At 39.8% G+C, this 20,310-nt stretch overlaps 1 protein-coding gene and 1 long non-coding RNA gene across 5 annotated transcripts in view; both read left to right on the forward strand.

Moving 5' to 3' along the window:
- The first annotated feature begins 2,437 nt into the window (after positions 1-2,437).
- LOC117885350 lies at positions 2,438-6,526 on the forward strand. Its single transcript, XR_004647795.1, has 3 exons — positions 2,438-2,603; positions 3,869-4,013; positions 6,363-6,526. It is a non-coding gene; the product is annotated as an uncharacterized LOC117885350 (long non-coding RNA).
- A 1,535-nt stretch (positions 6,527-8,061) lies between these two features.
- The window catches only part of DIDO1 (death inducer-obliterator 1), an 88,720-nt gene continuing 76,471 nt past the window's right edge, over positions 8,062-20,310 (forward strand). For 2 of the 4 annotated variants that reach the window (XM_034787357.1, XM_034787356.1), the window contains exon 1: positions 8,063-8,212. The gene's annotated coding sequence lies outside the window, so the exon portion shown is untranslated. Of the gene's footprint in view, positions 8,213-20,310 lie in introns of all 4 variants that reach the window. The other 2 variants (XM_034787354.1, XM_034787355.1) reach the window with 2 other exon arrangements.

The raw sequence follows: 20,310 nt of genomic DNA on the forward strand, positions 1-20,310 counted from the left end.
TAGAGATTACGGACGATCTGGTCGGCGAAGTACCATAGAGTTTGCGGGAGGGAGGCCTTGGCTATTGCTAACCAGCCTGGAAGCGGTGGAGAAAATTAGCATGGACGTGCGGCAGGCCGCGTCCCCTCTCTCCTCCCTCCCCTGAGCCCTGCCCAGCCCCCCCCGGGCGGTAGAGGCAAGGCAGGCGCTATAGGGCGCGCTCAGGACTCCCCAGCCACTGGTCTGTCTGAGGCTCTGTAGGATTAGGCCCAGGAAAGTCGGTGGGATGAGTATGAATCCCAGGCCCAGCGTGGAGCATGAAGGTCTTGGGGTCAAATCTGAACGCAGATTAAGCCGGGTTGTGCAGGGATTATTATTGGGATGCCCTGACGTCACCATTGCACGCCACGGCCATCTGGAGCCGTAGGGATTATGCTGCATGTGTTTCGCGTTGGGCTTCCTTGTCTACACTACGCACAAACACGATTGTTTTCACTATGCTGGTATATTTCAAGTAGGACAAGTCCCATCATGTGGATGCAGTTATACTGGTATAAATGTGCGGATGCACCTTTATGCTGTGTAACTGTCCAGATGAGGGGTTGTACCCATCCAACCTATTTCAGTTCAAAAATATAATTTAAAAAAATCAGTCCCTAGTAGAAATAGGTATATCAGTATAAAAAAAAAAGCCTAAATTTTCAGAACAATGTACAGCAGGGTCCTCCAGGAAAACTGGTAATTTCACTTTTCCCCAATCCCCATGCAAAGCAGGTATTTGAGGTTGCATTTACCCATTTTGCACACTTTTTTTTTTTTTTGCAGTTGCATCTGCAAAGCATAACCCCAACATTCAGTCAAATTGTCATAGCATAGTACAACCGCTATTTAATCAATTTTAAATTTGAGATATTTCTATAAAAAAAAAGTACTGAATGTTTATAATCAATACAGATTTTTGAACAAGGAGCTACTATATATATATATTATATTATTAATTGTCACAAGCACTTCAAAGTTACTGTTGAAGAGCGCTAATAAATACAACCAGTGTGAGATACAAATAAAAAATAACATAAACCCTGAGTCTGTAACTTCAGATATAATGCAACACACATTAATCCTCTATACTTGTCCCTAATCACCTTATTCTTATCTTCCATGGTCCTCTCTGAAAGCATGATCTAAAGTCAAATTTAATTCAATGGAAAGATTCCTATTTACTTTAATGTTTGCTTCAGGCTTTTGGAATTAATCAGGAATAATGTAATGTGTAAACGAGCCCTTAAAATGGAAACCCAGAAAGTTTCTGGCTCCCAACCAGTAAGTACATTTTGAGCATAGGTCTCTATTTCCTATTCCTCTTTTGCTAATAAGATTGAAGAACATCTTTTGTCCAAACACCCCCCAACCCTTCAAATTATCTGACTTTGCCAACTCCGCCCTAATAGGTGGAGTTTATCTGGAGACTTCTATATAGGTGGAGAGGATGGGGAGGTCCAATCCCTATGACCACTTCCTGATTCTATTATGCAGAGAACCACACCTCAAACACAGAGAAAGGAGAGAAGGTTGTAGCACAGTGTAACTGATACCACAGCTGTAACTACAGGTAAAAGGAACAAGAGTCATAAAAGCATCAGGGAAAATGAAAATTTCTTGATTAAAAAAAACAAGGAAAAGTTTGACCAGCTGTGTGCAGTTCACCTGTCTACAATATTGCTTCCTGGTTTCTTCAGTTTCAGGCAAACAACAAATATGTTTTTACTTTTCCCTTCATTGACTTATGTTCGCCAATATAAAGGGAAATTGAGACAAAAGTAGGTTCGGGACTACAGCTATTGCTTCCAGTGACACACTGCTGCTCCACCACACTATTTTGGGTGTGAAAATATAGAATGACATAAAATGATTATATAAATAATAGTTTGGGGGCACTAGTAATACACATGTTCAGAATGGATATAATTTTGGTACTGCCTAAAAGTTTCCTGTAGAGCTTAAGCTTTCATGGCGGGGAGGAGTTTCTAGTCATTTTTGTTGCAAAGGAAATGTATTGAATGTTATCTGAACAAGTATATTTTCAATGAGTTTGCGAACAAAGAATACTTCTGAGAGATGTTAATTTTCCTATTTGTTTTAATGGCCTATATTAACTCTCACTTTCTTGGTAGAAATATCTAACTATTGTATACAAGTTTAAAGTAAGTTTTAAAGGTGTAAATAATTTGTCTGTATTAGTCTAGATTTGTTTTGTCTGCATTGTCAGCCCTTCTTCCCTGCTAACATCATAGTTTATGAAGAAAATCCTGGATATTCTGGAGGATCAGTGTCTGATTATAGTGACTCAAACTTTATCCTAGTTTCAATGTATTATAAATACATTATTGGCTGGCCAGCCAACTAACTCATTCTCCTCTCCCTACCTTATACCAGGTGGAGTAAGTGTTGGATCATCCACTATGTAATGCCTGCTGGTCTGTCCAATTAACTGTGTGCACAGTGGGGCACTCGGACTCCTAGTACTGTATGATCTGGAGCGCTAGGATTTAGAAGCACCAAGTCATATTGTACACAGGCTTCAAATGTGATGTGGGAAACAGGCCCTTAAGTCCTTCATTAAGGTAGGTGCTCTCAATAGAGGAAGAAAGGAGTCTGGAAGTAATGAAGCTGTGAGGGAACAGTGTCTGGAAAGCAAATGGGAAAATTTCCCCACTGAATTTCTTTCTCCCCTTCCCAGATGCTAAGCCCCTTCCACTTCTTAGGACAAGTACCCCCCTCTCATGTTTCCCCCACCCTGCCTGCCAAAACTTTGCTGAGCTGTGTAGGAGAAGTGGCAGCCTCTTAAAATGCCCTTCTGTGGCTTGAGGGCTGGATGAGATTGCTTAGAAACAAGCAGTCTTTAATGGTTATTATTTCAGAGTGACAATATGCTCCCAGCCTGGAAAGCAAGAGACTGGACCAAATAATAGTAGCGACATCTTCCATGTGCCAGTGTCCTGCAGAAACTAGAGAACAGCAAGGCCTGTCATTAATCTTTATTCTTTTTTAATTTATATTTGAATTCCCTCCTCCCCCAAAATAAGGGAAGAACAAAACAAACAAAAAAAGAAAAGTAAATGAATGGAAACGGAGGAGAAAGAAAGAGGGGCAGAGAGAGGAATGGAGGAATGATATATCCGGTTTTGTTCACTAGGAATTAATCAAAGATGTATAAAAAGTCAGGCCAAATCTTTTCAAAATGTTTGAGGTGCCTCTTCTCAGAAATGTTACCAGGTCTTTAGCAGCCGGGTCAGCCAACTCGCTGTGCCAAGCTTCTATCTCTGGAGGCACTTTTCCATCTCAGCAGCATGACTTGTTTTGGCTACAACTAAGCACTGCTCTAGAGAACCAAGCTTTTTGTGAGTGGGAGAGTTTCCAAGATGATGGGATATATCCCAAAATAAATTTCTGGGAAATCTTTTATTAACTACAACTTTGTAAGGACTTTAAAAAGTAGGATAAAAGGGACTTCTACACTAGTTACAAAATGTTAGGCTCATACAGGATGGCTTGGGAGAATTTTACACTTTTTTTGTAAATTTGGTGCAGCAGCTGCAGTTAATTTTTAACATTAATAATTTTTGAAAAACCTCCTTGGGTATTACAGTGGTGTCTGGTATTAAAAAGGTGTAACAGAATCCAGTAGAGCCAAAAAGAAATGAGAAATCTCTTCAGAAATCCACCAGAATTTGGCTAAAATCCCAGTGAAAGACCAAACAGAGGGAAAATTCGGCATAGATTTTCCGAAATTCCCTGTTGGTTGTGAACCCTCCACAAAACATTTTGCTTTGCTTACATGAAAAGTATTAAAATGAGTGTTAAGTATTTTGTATCTGTGTGAATCTAGAGCTCAAGAAAGGTGGTGAATCAACAGCCTTGGAGAATCTAGTGCTGCAGAGACATCCCCGCGTGACAGCCCATCATCTAGTGTTTGTGAGAGGTGCTGGATTGATTGCTTCTGGAAACAGAGAAGGCCTTTATCCGTAGAACAGGTATAGCATGAGCACAAGCAGCAGCAATGCAAGTTTCCCATATTTAAGGTGTCTGGATTATCAAAATGAAGAAAGGCACCATCTGTCACTCCCCACTCCAGGGGAAGCTCATTCACGATTTATATTCCCTACCTTTGCCTCTTGGGGTAATGCCATCTTCAGACTCTTTCTGGTTGCTGAAAATGGCTTTGCGGAGTCTGCTATAGTGCCCCTAGCGGAGAGGAGTGTGCTGAGGTACAGAGTATAAAACAATTGTCCAACTCTAAGGCTCCAATTTTTAAGGGCCATTAAAAAATGAGACTGTCTTGAAGAAACTTATATGTTGTTGTAGCCGTGTCAGTCCCAGGATATTAGAGAGACAAGGTGGGTAAGATAATATCTTTTATTGGACCAACTTCTGTTGGGGAGAGAGACAAGCTTTCCAGAGCTCTTCTTCAGTCCTGTCTCTTGGAAAAAAATGAGTCATCTGATCCCTTTACCATTTCCCTACCTGAACCCAGATTTGAAGGTACCATCTCTAGGGGGATGAGAAGACAGTGAAATTTCCATGCCTGTTGTTAGTAGTAGTATTAGTAGTATAGCAGCACACCTAGATGCCAACATCCCATTGTGCTAAACCTTGCACAAAAATAATGAAGAGATGGATCCTGCTCCCAAGAGTTTACAAGCTAACAGGTGGATACAACAAACAAAGGAGCACAAGGAAGAAATAAGACAATACTGATCATTATAAGCAATGGTCACAATTCACCAAGTGCCTAACAATTGTTGTTTTTTGTAGGCATCACAGCAGAGAAGAGTGTTAAAGAGGGATATGAAGGAAGACAATGTGGTGGTTTTGTGGATATTTATAGGAAGCTCCTCCAGTGCATAAGGGGCAGCATAGGAGAAAGCATGAAGGTGTCTGTTGGAATGTTTTTTAAACTGCCAGTCAGTCTTTAAGTCTCTTTGCTAGGACTTCCAAACAATTAATTAATTAAGACAAATTGAGGTGGTATTTTGTATCACATGAATCTGGGACTGAACAGAGACCAAACTCATTTCATGCAGACCACCAAACAAATAACTGTCAAATGGTTACTTTTGATCACTACCAATCTGGTCTGGAATCACACTGCAACCTAGAAGAGGTCAGAGGCTCCATGGTCTGTTATCCAGTCAGCTAGTCAGCCTACATGATTTTCAGTTGTGCAGGCAAGCTGATACTAGTGCTGTGTGAAACTCAGCAGTTTGATTTAGTAGGAGTTTGGGGGAACCCTTTTCTTTGGTCATGGACTTGCGTTCTATAACTTCTAGGTAAGAAGAAATTAAGTTGAAGTCCTGCTCCCATCCAAAATACTCAACCGGCTAAGTCAGCCTAAGTTCATTCATAGAATCATAGGACTGGAAGGGACCTTGAGAGGTCATCTAGTCCAGTCCGCTGCATAATCAGCTTGGGCTCGCTCATAAGGTTTGTGAGCCTCTACAAACCTGGACTAGTGTAGAGTTTGTGACAAAATAGAAAAGCAAGCGTTTTTGTGTAGTTTCATAATGAATGTTCTGTGCAACTCTAGCTTACACATAGTTAAATGCCAAAAATTAAAAACAATTTCTCTCATGAAGAAAGATCCTTTAGAACTTGACTACTGAAAAGGAAATTAGTTTGTTTGCTGTGGGATGGTACAGCAGTGGAAATGGGAATTTCTGAGATGCAAATTGAGCAGTTCTGAAATACCGATGAGATGATAGATGATTTCTAATAGGGTAGAAGAATCCTCTTGTTTGGACAACATATCTTGATAATACAGTATTGGAGATGCATCTCCAGTAAATATGGTGGAGGCAACTGATAAGGGAAACTAGCTGGGCCAAATGTAGTGGTGGTGCAAGCATGGAATCCTCTAAGGCAAAAGGAGATATAAAACATGAGGTATATTTATGCCCAATATGTAAATCTAACTTGCATCAGTTTAGCATTCAGGGGATGCAAAATTAATTAACTTAATACCTGGAGGGAACAATGGAGGGTGCGTATAATAGAAAATACAACTGCAAGAACCTGCGTGGAAGGTAGTGTGTGGTGCATGCTTTTTTACACTTGTTTGGTAGTTACTTTCCTGGAACACACTCACATTTTACTTCCTTGATATGTAAATTATTTATCTATCCGACAAATGCCATGATGCTAGCGTTTTCACTACACTCCCTATTATTCTAGAGATTATATCAGAGCTGAATTTGGTCTGTTAAAACTTGGAAATATTTTTTTCAAATAGGTCAAGGTATTCAGTTTATTGGAGCTCTGTAGTTGCAGAACAAAATTAAGGTGGTGGAGTCTACTTTTAATAATCATGTTTTGTATTTTTGTAGCACCTTTCATCAAGGGATCTCTGTGCTTTACAACCAATAATGAATTAAGCCTCACTACGTCTTTACGAGTGAGGTAAGTATTACTACCCTCCTTTTATGGTTGAAGAAAAAGAGGCTGACTTAGCTAATGTCACAAAAGGAAGTTAATAGCACTGGGAATTAGAACCCAGATTATCTAACATCACATCCAATTCAGGTCTTTTACCTTACCACTATACGCAATCATTTTTATATATTCAGCTTCAAAATATAAATTTACCAGAAATGAATAGTTTTACAGCATTAGAACTAAGCACATTTTTAATTTTACTATGTTTTCTGATTATGTTCTTAGTCCTTATATTGCATGAAACTCCAGTAAAATCAATTAAATGAATGGGGCTCTGTGCAAGTGCAAAGGTCCACTCCCAAAAGCAGCTTAGAGGATCGCGGTTTTACAGAAAACTGCAAAAAATAGCACCTGTCTGGTTCTGTAATACATGATATATTTACATATGGCAAAGTACTTTTTTGTAGAACAATGGTCCTTGAATGTCTATCAAACTTTTGAGTCATTGACACCAGGTCTTTGCCCCCGCCCCTTCCCCCCGACAAATCCCAACTAGTTTGGTTTTGCAAACTCTATGATAACGGATAGAGTTTATCAGTATTTAAGGTATTTAAAAAAAACCTCAATAGTAAATTATTTAAAAACAAAATGGAGTTTTAGGCATCTTCAGTAGTGATTAAGTGATACTTCAAATGCAATTACAGGTACAACAGAATGGAAAGGAGATAACTGTAAGAAAGATTAACATTGTCATTGAATAAACAGATATGAAAAATGTTGTTTGTGTGGGCAGCTGGATCTCCCAGAGAATGCTGCTTCCTGATTTCTTTGCAATTTTAATCATCCAACCAAATACAATAAATTGAGGATTTGCTTTTGAGGGAGGAGAGAAGGGGGCCGGTCTTGGGTCTGTTGTTTCCAGGCAGATGCAGCTTCTCTGCCCTATTAAGTATAAAATCACCATGCCAACGCTATGTTAACTCCCCAGGATAAGTCACTGTAAAGATATTTAAGTACTGCTATAGTGCCTTTCAGCCTAGGATCTCAAAGCACCTTGCCAATAATGAACTCAACTTCTTTAACTCCTGGGAGGTAAGAATTATCCCCCTTTTTACTGCGGGGAAAACGGAGGCATAGAGAGGTTAATTGGCGCAAAGTCACCAAAGAAGGCGGTGGAAGAGCTAAGAGAACCCAGGAGTTCTCCCACCACTGCATCAAAATAGGGCATGTGCCAAAGGGGCGGTGCCAGCCGCTGTTTGCACTTCAGTAGGAAGAGAGGGGTTCCCCTAGCAGCCCCCTGTGGATACCTCTCACTTCAGAGGTTATTGCCTTGGCTGCTCCCCCCCCCACTGGCTGTGTCGGCCGCTTAGCAGCAAAGCCCCTGCCCTGCCGCCTTGGAGCTCTGCTGCTCCCCTTTTGCCCAGCGCCCGCTCCTGCATGGAGCTACCCACGTGATGGCATGGCAGCGCTCTCCCCCCCCCCCCGCCCCCGAGAGCGCGCGCGGCACTTCTCCCCCGCCCCCGAGGCTGCGCAGGCGTCCCTCCTCCTCGCGCTCTATGGTTTCCGAACGGTAGTTGCCCGCAGCGCCCCAGAAGTCCTCACGGGAGCAGTGTGTGGAACAGAGGGGAGCGCCGAGCGGTTGACTCTCTGGGCCACGCCTCGCCGCCATGTCAGTCTCTATGGTAGCTGGGGAGGAGTGGTGCCCCGCGCCCAGCGCTGAGGAGCTGCTGCGAGGAGGAAATGGCGGCTCGGCTCGGCTGAGACCCCCGGTGCCGGCGAGCTCTGTCCCCTCCTCCCGACGGTGAGTGAGAGAGGCGGCCTGAGGCGAATCCGGGACACCAGGGTACACCGCCCGCACTGAGGCGGGGGGTGCGGAGAAGGGGTGGTCGCCGCCTACGGCCTAGGGGCGCTGGGCCTGACTAGAAAATGGAGGCGGGCAGGCCCGGCCAGGCGGCTTCAGGGCCCCCGGAGGGTCAACGAGCCCTGTTTGCGGGGTGGTGTCGGCCCGACCCGGTTCCGCTGGCAAGTGGGCGGCCTGGCGCGGTACCAGACGAGGCCGGCCGCTCGATGCAGGGCCCCTGAGGGAAGCGAAAGGAGCCTCCCTGTAAGCGGGCAGGGCTGTCGGGCCGCAGCGGAGAGACGTCGCCCTCCCCGGGCGAGCAGGGTGTCGGAGGCGGGTTTCTCCACTGGGGAGACGAGGTGACCGTTGAGATACAAGATAATCGACATCATAATGGAGCTGATGTCAGACCACTTCTCTGTGATGTCACGATCCGTCTCCCCTTTCTGCCCTACTGTTTCCCCCCCCCGTCCCCGCATAGCGGAGGAGAGGGGCTCGGGTGGTGTGATGGTTGTGGGGGGACACCCGGAGTTGGGAGGTCATTTGATGGGAGTGATGAAATGTGGGGAGACAGTTATCCTGATGGGGGGGTCAGTTGGTGGGTGGGAATGAAATTCAAACAAGCTGGGGTGCTTTTTTTTTTTCCCCCTGGGGGAGTTAGAAGTAAATTCAATCTGTATTGGTGAGTTATATAGAAGAGGTGAATTTCACCTTGTTTTGGTGATTTAGTCTTAAGGTAGGAGCCAAGGAATTGAAACTCTTTTGGCTTCCTATAAAGTATTCAGTAACTTCCCAGCCTCTACATTTTCCCTTTTTCCAGTTCTAATGGTGCCAGGTGCCATCTTTTGGATGTGATTACCTGGCACCGTTAAGGATCCTGTGCTACTTTTTGCAAGAATTTCCTTCCTAAATGGCCCCTGCAGATTCAATCCAATTAAAAAATAGCTAGAATAGATTTCATGCTTCACCCCAGAGTTTGCTGCGTTTCAGTGATGGGTGAAGTAATTCTTTTTCTGTAGTTTGTCAGTTTGAACTTGTGAAATGCTTTGTGATCCTTTTTGAGATGAAAATTGCCATATAAAATATGAAACAATATTTTAATTAATTTTTTTTCCTGTAGTTTACATGGTCACTTTTAAAAATAGTATGACACCTTGTTTACTTTGCTGTGTGGGTCTGGGATTTCCATCTAGGAATTTCAGGGAAAAAATTGACCTATTTTATGTATCACATAATGGTTTTATGTAATCCATAATTCTTCAGGGCTGTATTTTTCTTGATGGATAAATCTATCTTTTGTTTTTTCTCAGAAACAGTTATTTTTAAAATATTTAAACTTACACAATCCTATTTAATTTATTGTTAATTTATAGGGCCCTACCAAATTCATGGTCATGAAAAATGCATCACGCACCGTGAAATCTGGGATTCCCCCATGAAATCTGGTCTTTTGTCAGTTTTTACCCTATACTATACAGAGCTGGGTGGCCGGAGAGTGGCAGCTGCTGACTGAGGGCCCAGCTCTGAGGCAGCAACGCAGAAGAAGGGGTGGAAATACCATATCATGCCATCCTTCTGCGCTGCTGCTGGTGCTGCCTTCACAGATGGGCTCCCGGCCAGCAGCTGCCACTCTCCAGCTGTCCAGCTCCGAAGGCAGCGCTGCCACCAGCAGTAGTGCACAACCTCCCCTACAATAACATTGTGGACCCCCCCCCAACTCCTTTTTGGGTCAGGACCTCTACAGTTACACCACCATGAAATTTCAGATTTAAATAACTGGAATCCTGAAATTTACGATTTTTAAAATCTTCTGACCATGAAATTGACCAAAATATACCTGAATTTGGTAGGACCCTATTCATTTAGCAGTTGGTCATCAGATGACCACTTTTTTTTTTTTAAAAGAATGTTCTCATTGTTGCTAATTTACATTACCACCTGTCACTGAAATAAATTTAGTATCTAAGTATGTTTTTAGTTTCTAGCAATTTAATTAACCATACAACCAATTCAATTGTTGGTTGAGGAAAAATAAATGAAATTCGGCTGAAAATGTGAAGTCTTATTTTATTAATTTAAAATTTCACAGTTGCAGGAAATGATGGAGGTGGGGGTCAGACCGTCATTTAATGACAGTAGATATTGAGATTCAAAAAGTTTAAGCTTTATAACATTAAAACACAAATTGTCAACATCACAAGTCAAAATATGCAAAGTAAATATCTTTAAATCAAACTCTAATAGGTTCTCAAGCAGCATTTTTCTTACTTTGATAATAACTTTTTTTAGCATATGAAAGACTGGAAATGGATAGTTGGCCTTTGGATCTTTCCATAAGAACAAATGTAGTAGTATCTTCCATGCACAAATTACCTTTTCAGAGTTAGCTGTTAGGGGGTTTCAGAAACAGACTGCACTGAAAGGTGCTTGGATCCAATCTAGAGGAAGACCAAAGGATTATGTTAGCCTTCAGCCTTCTTTGAAGCTGTGAGACTTCAGTCATTTGTGACACAATCCTGCACCTTGAAGCGAATGGGATATTTGCTGTTAATTTCTGTTAGAGCAGGATTAATGTTTTGAATCATTTAAAATAATATTTAAGGTTTTGAGATACAGTGAGACACTAAACCCTTAAGTATTGTGTCTAGTTAAACAAACTTGTTTTGGACTGTGCAGTTTAAATATTTCAGAATGTATACAATGAGCTATAGGTTTTTAAGATGTTCAGTTAATATGTAAGGTGCATGGACTAGAATAATACAATTAATAATTACTTCACACTGTTTTTAATCTTCAAAGTATTTTACAGACAGTTTAGCTGTAATTGTGTGTTGTATTAGCAGTGTTGTATTTTTTTGTTAAAAAAAGTAAAGCAAGTAGGACTAACTGATTTCAGAATATTACATAAAACTCTGAATTCCTAAGACCCAACTTTAATTAAATTACCAGGAGATAATGAGAGAGACTTAGCCAGAAAAAAAGTTAGTCGTTTTCAGAAAGTAAATTATATTTGGCTCTTCAGTCAAAAAGCAGTCTCTGTTTGTTTATGGTTGTAAAACTGGATTCTGAACTTGTACTAACTCTCCAGTTCAGCCATGAACTTCAGCTAGGCTAGGTAGATGACTTCCCATTCTCACTTTGGTGCATTCTCACCCCCTTCTCCCCAGTTTTTTCCAGTTGAGCATTATAAGCTATTAGCCCAGCTTCTGCATTTCTCTTATTTTTGGACTTGCCTTCCTTTTGGTTGTCACTACTAGACTTTTCGCCCCCCTTCAAGTTTCCAGTTGGTGCAACTAGATAGATCACTGCTGCCCTTTCTTAACTAAGGGTATGTCTGCACTAGAGACCTTACAGCGGCACAGCTGTACCGTTGCAGCAGCATTGCTGTAAGATCTCTTGCGTAGCTGCTCTATGCCCCCAACGAGTGGCAGTAGCTATGTTGGCGGAAGACGCTCTCCCACTGACGTAGCTTTGTGCACACTACCACTTATGCCAGCAAAACTTATTTCGCTCAGGGGGGTGTTTTTTCACTCCCCTGAGCAACATAAGTTTTCTGACATAAGTAGTAGTGTAGGTATGGCCTGTGGCTAGGTCTGCACTACAGCCTATGTCAGCAAAACTTCTGTTGCTTAGGGGGTGTGAATATTTCACCCCCCTGCATGACATAAATTACACTGACATAAGGATTTGTGTGCACAGCTCTATGTCGACGGGAGAGCTTCTCCTGCTGACACAGCTTATGCCACTTATGGAGGTGGAATGGTGACACAGCTTATGCCACTGGTGGAGGTGGTTTTTTAATGCTGATAGGAGAGCTCTCTCCCGTTGACATAAAGTGTCTTCACCACACACGCTGCAGCTGTGGAGTGCATGTACATATAGACAGGGCCTAATACTCGCACTGTTGCTAGGACTGCTGGTAGTAGCAATGGTGGGAAATTTAAAGAAAGGAATTTAGTGTAGACAAGGCCTGTTACTCTCCCTTATAATAAGAATATCAGGTAACTACTTGAGTGTGCTTTGGAGAGCCTCTACTCTCACAAGTAGAGGCTGTAGTTTAGTACCAAGTATGGCATGAGGGGTACAAATTTTACCTATCCAGGAACTTATGTGAACCCAGTTTCTGTAGTACCTGAATGCTTCACAAACATTAATGACTGTATCCTCATAATACCATTATGAAATAGGGAAGTAGTATCCTCATTTTACAAATAGTGAACTGTCCAATGCCACCCAGTAACACTGTGACAAAGGCAGGAATTGAATCCAGAAATATAGCCAATATTCTGAGAGAGACAGATTTTGTTTGTGTACAATTTATTTCACTCAATTGTGACTCCTAGCAGAGAGGTTAGTTTTTTGTTGTGTTCAAATATTTCACTGTTTTCACTATTATATTATTTTTAAATAGCTAAGCACAGCGTGATGAGTTAAGAATGAAGTTGATAACTTTCATTTCAGACTTCCCTATTTTAGATAGTTTGTTACGAATACTACATTAATGCAGCTTTTTGTATTTAAATGGTAACATAAAGTTTTTAAAATCAGCGTTATTTACATGCAAAACTTTGATGGCAACGGTATCATTCATATTAGTCTAAGAGATTCCCGTAGAGCCAAGTATAATTTTATTAAGACAGGAGCAAACTAAGTAAGATGTTCCACTTTAGAAACAATTGTAGTAGTGGGTGAAATCCTGGCCCCATTGAAGCCAATGGCCAAACTTCTATTGACCGTAATGGGGCCAAGATTTTCCCTTGTCTGTCTGTATATTTCGTTATAAGATCAGAATAGCATCTCACACTATAGTGATACTGTGCTGTGGAGGTGTTTTTTTGTTTGTCTTTGTAACTATTTCATATATTTGGGAAGTTTTAACAGGTTTGTAAATCCTTGCCATGTCTATTTCAGAGAAAAAACAATAATTACAGATTTTGTTTCAAGAAATGTAGATTAATATAATCAGAACTCTGTTTACCAGGCCAGGCTGTTGACATCATACAGAGTTGTGCTTTGGAGGTTTAAAAATTAGTGTCTTATCAAAATGTTTCACACTAAGCATCCTGCCTGTTTCTAGTTTTAAATACTTTAAATACACTTTTTTCTGGTTCTTATGACAGCTGTGCTCATGGACCCAGAAATTAAAAGCAAGGTTTAATACACCTGCCCTGAGGCCAGTTAGTTTTCTGGACCTACTACAATTTTGCATATGACAGTACCCTGACTTATCAGTTGGATGGTTATGGCACATGTCGATCTTTGAGCTATTAAGTTTTACGTTAACTATGCTGGCTTACCATTTTAGGAATTGTTTCACTCATTAATGAACTATACTGCCTTCTTGTGTACTGTTTCTGTACACTGTTGCTTAATACATGAATTGTAGGTAGGCAGAATTCAATTATTCAAATTGGAATTTGATCTAAATTCTGGGAATAATACCCCTACCCTTGTGAAAAAAAACAACAGAAACACCCATAGAGTTTAGTGTCAGGACTATTGATTTGCCCCAATTCTAAAACAACTGCTGTGCATTCAGTAGTGTAGTGTCCCCAAAGGGCATAATGGAGAATTGGTTAATACTACTTCAAAGGGAAGAGTGCCAAGTTCTGTGTATCAGTATTGCTGAAGCTCTCTGTTGACTGGGCAATTGCTGGAAATATATTTTGAACACTGGTAATGAGGAAGTTCAATAGCAGAACTCAGCTATTAGTGCAGGTAAGTAGTTCAGATTTGAAAAATAGTGAACAAGCTGTATTGCATAAGCAGGACATAAGCTCTCTTTTGCAGCATACTGGGGGCCATTTAGGGATATGAGGCAAAAATCTGTTGGATGATTTAATTGGGGATTGGTCCTGCTTTGAGCAGAGGGTTGGACTAGATGATCTCCTGAGGTCCTTTGCAACCCTAATATTCTATGAAACAAAAGATATTACCTAACCCATCCTGTGTGTCTAATGTTCTGGGACCAGCACGACTACAATAGTACTGCAAACTGTACTGTACTGTATGTTGACTATGTAATATTACTATCTAGTGACAGTTTGATATGAAGCTACTAAATTATAGTTTTGTTTTACTATTCTTAAAGTCAGGACATGAAAAATCTACTTGCTTGGGGCAAGTAGGAAGTTTTCCTGGACAACTATCATTAACTTTTGCAGAATCAAAACTTTTACCTAATGGGGAGAAAAAATTCACTTTTTTTCTTCTGTGTAAAGTGATGCAGTACTCTTTTCCAAAGTCTGCAGACAGATGATTCAGGAGTGTCTGATGCTGCTCAGGGCTTTCCCAAATGGCAGACCAGTTGAAATTCTCTAGAGTCTTTATTAGTTTTACTTTTGCTGTTCACAACCCTGGGTGCAGTACCAAGAACATAAATCAGGTCAAAAACAACAAGGAGTCTGTTGGCATCTTAAAGACTAACCGATTTATTTGGGCATAAGCTTTCGTGGGTAAAAACCTCACTTCTTCAGATAAATCAGGTCAGTTTCACTCTTCTGCTGCTTGGGTAATCTATGAGCTTCAGCAGAGGCAGACAGTGGAGCAGCTTCCTGGTAAAAGGGGTACTAGAATGATGATAATCCAGTTTACCACAGCCAGAATGTTGGTCTAGTGGTAAAATAGCAAAAATTCTTCATCCACCCTCACAGTAGCAAGGGGCCTTTGGAATGGGAAGTGTTCAACTAACTCTGTAGCTGGTCAGTTACTAGTCACTGAATACTTAAACTAATACTGATGAAATTCATTGAATAACATATTCTACACGTGTTTTTCCCCCCATAGTCGAACTGAGCTTAGTTGTAAGTTAGTTTTTAAAAGCATATTGAATAGTTAATTCTTTAAATTTAGTACACACTAAACAGTATATAACTTTTATTCTTTTAAATTGCTGAGATATGATCTGTGTGGGTGGGAGTGGACTGAGTGTGGAAGCACTGGTATGCTTATGCCCAGTCTACACTCTTAAAAGTTTTGCTGGCATAGGGTTGATTAGGAATCACACCCTTAACGGACATAGCTGTGTTGACAAAAACCCTAGCATAAATGCAATTATATTGGCAGAAAAGTTCTTGCTGGTATAGCTTATTTTGTTCGGGGAACTGGTGTAAGTTATATACAAATAAGTCTTTTGCCTGGTATAAGGTGCCTCGCCACTAAGAGGGTTTTCTGGCAAATACTTTTTCTAGTGTAGACAAGACCTTAGATTTTGAGCTAGTTGGTACTGAGTAATTTTTTTATGCTCTGCTATGGTGTTTGGTTTGCTGTTACAACAGCATGAACGTTAAGGTTGTATCAGTATTTGCATTATAAATTACTGTTTAACTGGCTTCAGTCTCAGTCTGGAGAAATTACTTTGGTTTAAAGAAAATCAATAGAAGTCTACCAATATGTGGAGTCAGAATAAAATAAATTTGTAATAGTTAGTGCTCCTCTCATTCTAGCTTATAGTGCATCCTCTTTTTCTTCTCCATTTGTGTTTCCGACTTTCAGCATGCAGGATCAGAGCAGTGTATAGTCAGAATTTCTTCTGTAGGTTTTGCTTCAGAAGATTTTAGGTAGTCTTAAAGGCAGAAAGTAATTTGTTTTCAGGTAAATTTGCTTTTAAATTTTTGTGTATTTTTTTTCTTTCCCCCACTGCAGAAGCCAGGGAAGCAGTTTGTGCTCTATTTTCCTGTCTTTCGCTATAGAATTGATCTGCTCATAATCTCCTTCACCTAGCTGTAACTGTTCTTTCCATTCCTTCCAGGGCCTGCCACCAAAAGCCTGTCTCCCCTTCATAACTTTCCCCAAGCTCCTCGAGTTCTGGAGGGGATAAAAGCATAAAACAGATTGGGGAAGGGGAGAGAGAGGCAGGCATGCTATCATAAAATTGTATTTCTGTGCTTTCTAATGTTTAACTTTTAACATTTTTTAAAATACTGTTCTCAAAAATAATCATGCTTTCAAACCACTGATCTGTGCCTGTAAACTTAACTTCATTTTAGCAAAGTTTTTTTTTTTTTTTTTTTTTCTTAATTTGTGGTGATTACTATCACTGGGTTGCTGTGAAGTATAAACTAATTTTTTTCAGTTGCGCTAATGAGGTTTTTATTTTTTTTTGGTTGAATAATGGAACCCATGGCAGTATCTTGAATAGAATTTTCTGAAATGGACCTGGGATTTTATGCAAGGTGAATATGAAGCAAAGCTATTGCAGATTTACCAGGATTACCATTTAGACTGTCAAACAAGATTTAGGTGCTGATTCAGTAATCATTTATTGACAGTAACACTTAACATGAAAAATCCATTTGCTAATTTTATTTTTTTGCTTCTTTTTAATTAGCTTTTCATAAACATATTGTATCTATTGGAATAACATGTTTTTATTGGCAACTGAATCCATTGTTTTTGTTTATGATAATTTGTACATCTTTTCTTACTCACTGAGATTTAGATTGCGTTCCCACTCCTTTTCAGAAGTTCATATTGTAAGGCAGGGATTCTCAACCTTTTTCTTTCTGAACCTCCTCCTCCCCCCATGCTATAAAGACTCCATGGGCCGCTTGTGCCACAACAACTGTTTCTCTGCATAACCAGTAGATTAAAAGCCAGGGCGGGTGTAGCAGATAGGGTAATTGCCCGGGGTCACGCAAAGTTAAGTTGTATGTGCTTTGGCTTCAGCCCCAGATGGCAGGGCTCGGGCTTCAGCTTTCTGCCTTGGGCACCAGTGAGTCTAATGCTGGCCCTGTTCTCTGGTTTATTTTGGCGGAGCCCCTGAAAGCTGCTTGCGCCCCCCCAGGGGCCCCAGACCCCTGGTTGAAAACTGCTGTTGTGAGGAACATTTGATTGGAGTGCATGAAGAAGAAACTTTCAGTTTGTGAAAATTTCCAGAGATATAAAGGGTGTCCGGGAGTATGAAGATACTGATACACAGTCCTAAAAACAATCACAGAGCACTATATCAACATTCATATGTCTCTCACCTCTAACATGAAATAATTGCAAGTTGTTGGCACCTCTTTTTGGCAAGGAGAGGTAGCTTCATAGAAAAATGGTTGTGTAACTCAGCTATACATTGCCAAATCTACATTTACTCTTGCAAATTGTAAAGCATTTATTAACATTTGAGAATGTGACATTATTTCATGGGAAGTAGTTTTTGATTAGGTACAGTACAACGTCAGAGTTACCAATACCAGAGTTATGAACTGACCCAGTCACAACCACACACCTCATTTGGAACTGGAAATATGCAATCAAGCAGCAGCAGAGACCAAAAAAGGCAAATACAGTATGGTACAGTGTTAAACATAAACTACTAAAAAAATTAAGGGAAAGCAGCATTTTTTCTTCTGCATAGTAAAGTTTCAAAGCTGCATGAAGTCAGTGTTCAGTTATAAAATTTTGAAAGAACAACCATAACGTTTTGTTCAGAGTTTTGAACATTTCAGAGTTATGAACAACCTCCATTCCCAAGGAGTTTGTAACTCTGAGGTTCTACTGTATGTAAAATATGAAGGAATTTGTGTGATTTTTTTTTTTTTTTTTAATAAACCAGATAGTATTGCAAGTAAGTGATATGGTAGGCTTGTTTTCCTAAGTGTCCTAATGCTTCAAATTTATGTAGTATTTTCCACTTGTAGGTGTCAAAGCACTTTACAAAGGAAGTTACAGTATTAAATTTTCTGTAGTAGCTTTCATGTTCGTGGACTTCACAATCCTTAGTTAATTACAAACATTGCAACATACTTTTTATTGTGTAAATATTTATTTTAAGCATCAGATCTTTTAAAGATAACTACATGATGAACTAGCGCTCACAATATCTTCATAGACCAAAATTACAAAGGAAGCCATAGTGACTTACTATTGTGTGAGTTTGTAATGACATGCACTTTTTAGCATGATAAAGAACCGTTATTCTAACATGGAATATTTTTCACAAGTTTATTCTTATTTGTGAATCCAGTCACACTAATACTGATAAGCATTAGCCCCATTTTACACAAAAACTAAGACACAGATAAGTTAGTTGACCAAGGACATTCAAGGTGTCAGTGGCAGACCTGAGGCTCCAACCCAGGTCTCCTGACTCCAGTCAACATCCCTATTGACTGGATGGTATAGATAAAATTTCAGGATATAAAATCATATAACAGTAAAATGTAAAAGGTATGAAAAGTAAATACAAAAAAGCCAATCATGAAAAATATTTGTACAGCTATGTTTTTCAATAAATATGAATGCCATAGAGAAGAAGGAAGAGCAAGAAGAAAAAAAATGGAAAAAAGAGATGGGTAAAAGCAGAAATGTAGGTCTGAATATGGACACTGTTCCGTCGTAAGTTAATAAAGTATTTGTTTTCACACAGATTGTTCTTCATTCATTTGTAATCTATATATTTCTTTTTCATCTAAAGCTGTTTCAGTTAATGATGTGACCAGTTTCTGTTTGTGCGGGTATTCATGATATTTTTAATGCCTGGGTATTTATATTAATTCAGAGTTCTACAAAATTATAGATAAATTAATCTTAAAGTATTGCTAATTTGGGGTGAGGTCTGATGTGAATGCAATTTTCTTGCCCTGAATTGAGATTGAAAATGATGAACCAGTCAGTATTTGTAATAAAGAGCAGTTATACTGGCTCCTTATCTTTTGATAATTGGATAAACGTATGGAGATCTTTTTGTCATCACACTTTTGCCATTACTCAAATGTGCATTTAAAAAACAAAAACATGCATCTTACAAAAAGTTGTCTGTATTAGTGATAACTCAGCTTACCTTGATACTGATGTAAATGTCCCAATCTGAATATTTACGTCTTAGTCCACAGTGTTGGAGGTGATTTGGAATAACTCCGAGACAGCTACATCAAACTGTATTAATGGAAATCAAAAAAAGCAAATGGTGTTGATTTATCATAGGACTGTGGGCAGTTGTAAAAATGCCATTTAATGAGGCACTTGTGAGAAAGGTTGTCCCTTATACTTCTTCCTCAAGTGTGCTGCTTCTATAAGATAACTACTAGTAGCAGTTAAAGGACAACTAAACCATACAATATATCATCAATAAGAGTGGTGAAACTTCTAGTTCTAATGAAGATTATATTACTAAGTGTTTCAGTCTTATACATAAATCATTAGATCTTGGTGAAATTAAAGCCTTCTAACGTAAACATCAAGAGAGGTAAACATTGATTAAGATGAGTCCGATGGCAGTATTTACATGTAGAGACAGTTATGAATGAAGATAATCATGGTGTGTGTTGTGTTGTTAAATGCTGAAATTTCTCATCAGAGTATTTGAGTAGATTTTGTATTTTCAGCAGCAAAAAGCTGCAGAAGCTTGTGGAAGAGTTATTCTCCAGCCATCTCTGCAGGGCTTCATGAGGGATTCCTTTTTCCAAGTTTGAGGCTGCTATTTTATGATACTCAACAACTGACAAAGTAATATTATCAGGTACTTAAAATAGTTAAAACTTCCTTGAGATAGGGGAAGGATTGTTTGGAGTGGAAAGGGAGTGTCTGCTTTTGCTTGCCGCTGCTTGGGGAGAAGAAGGGAGTGAAGACTTTTGCTTGCAGCTTCAGTGTCTTTCATGGACTGTTTCAGTACAGTGACCTTCCAAATGCTGTTGACAAATAATGGAGTATAACAGTCATCCTTATGCTGAACAGCTCAGGATTTCTTTGATCAACAAAGCCATTTAGTGGGACAAAAAATTCAGGTTTTATTGGCAGATCTGTTGAAACCAGAAGCTGCCATAAAAAGCATCAAAGTATGTTTATACAGTGAAAAGCGACTGTAAAAAGTACCATTTGACATTTTCATGTTCATTGTCTCCTACTCCAAATTTGTGAAATTTGCAAGTAAGTGTATATTTTTGTAACTTGTAAACTCCTTTTGGATTTGTAAGTCGAGCTGGGTTCTTTTTCTTTCTCAACATCACCAATCAATAATGATTCTACAGGTGGAATTCAGTTAGATTGCTGATGATGCATGAACCACAATAAAAGTCCATTTCACAGTTCGGAGGCTGTACTGACTGCAATACTAACAAAAATAAAATATT

The sequence above is a fragment of the Trachemys scripta genome, chromosome 12 (genome assembly GCF_013100865.1).
Source record: "Trachemys scripta elegans isolate TJP31775 chromosome 12, CAS_Tse_1.0, whole genome shotgun sequence".
NCBI lineage: Eukaryota > Metazoa > Chordata > Testudines > Emydidae > Trachemys > Trachemys scripta.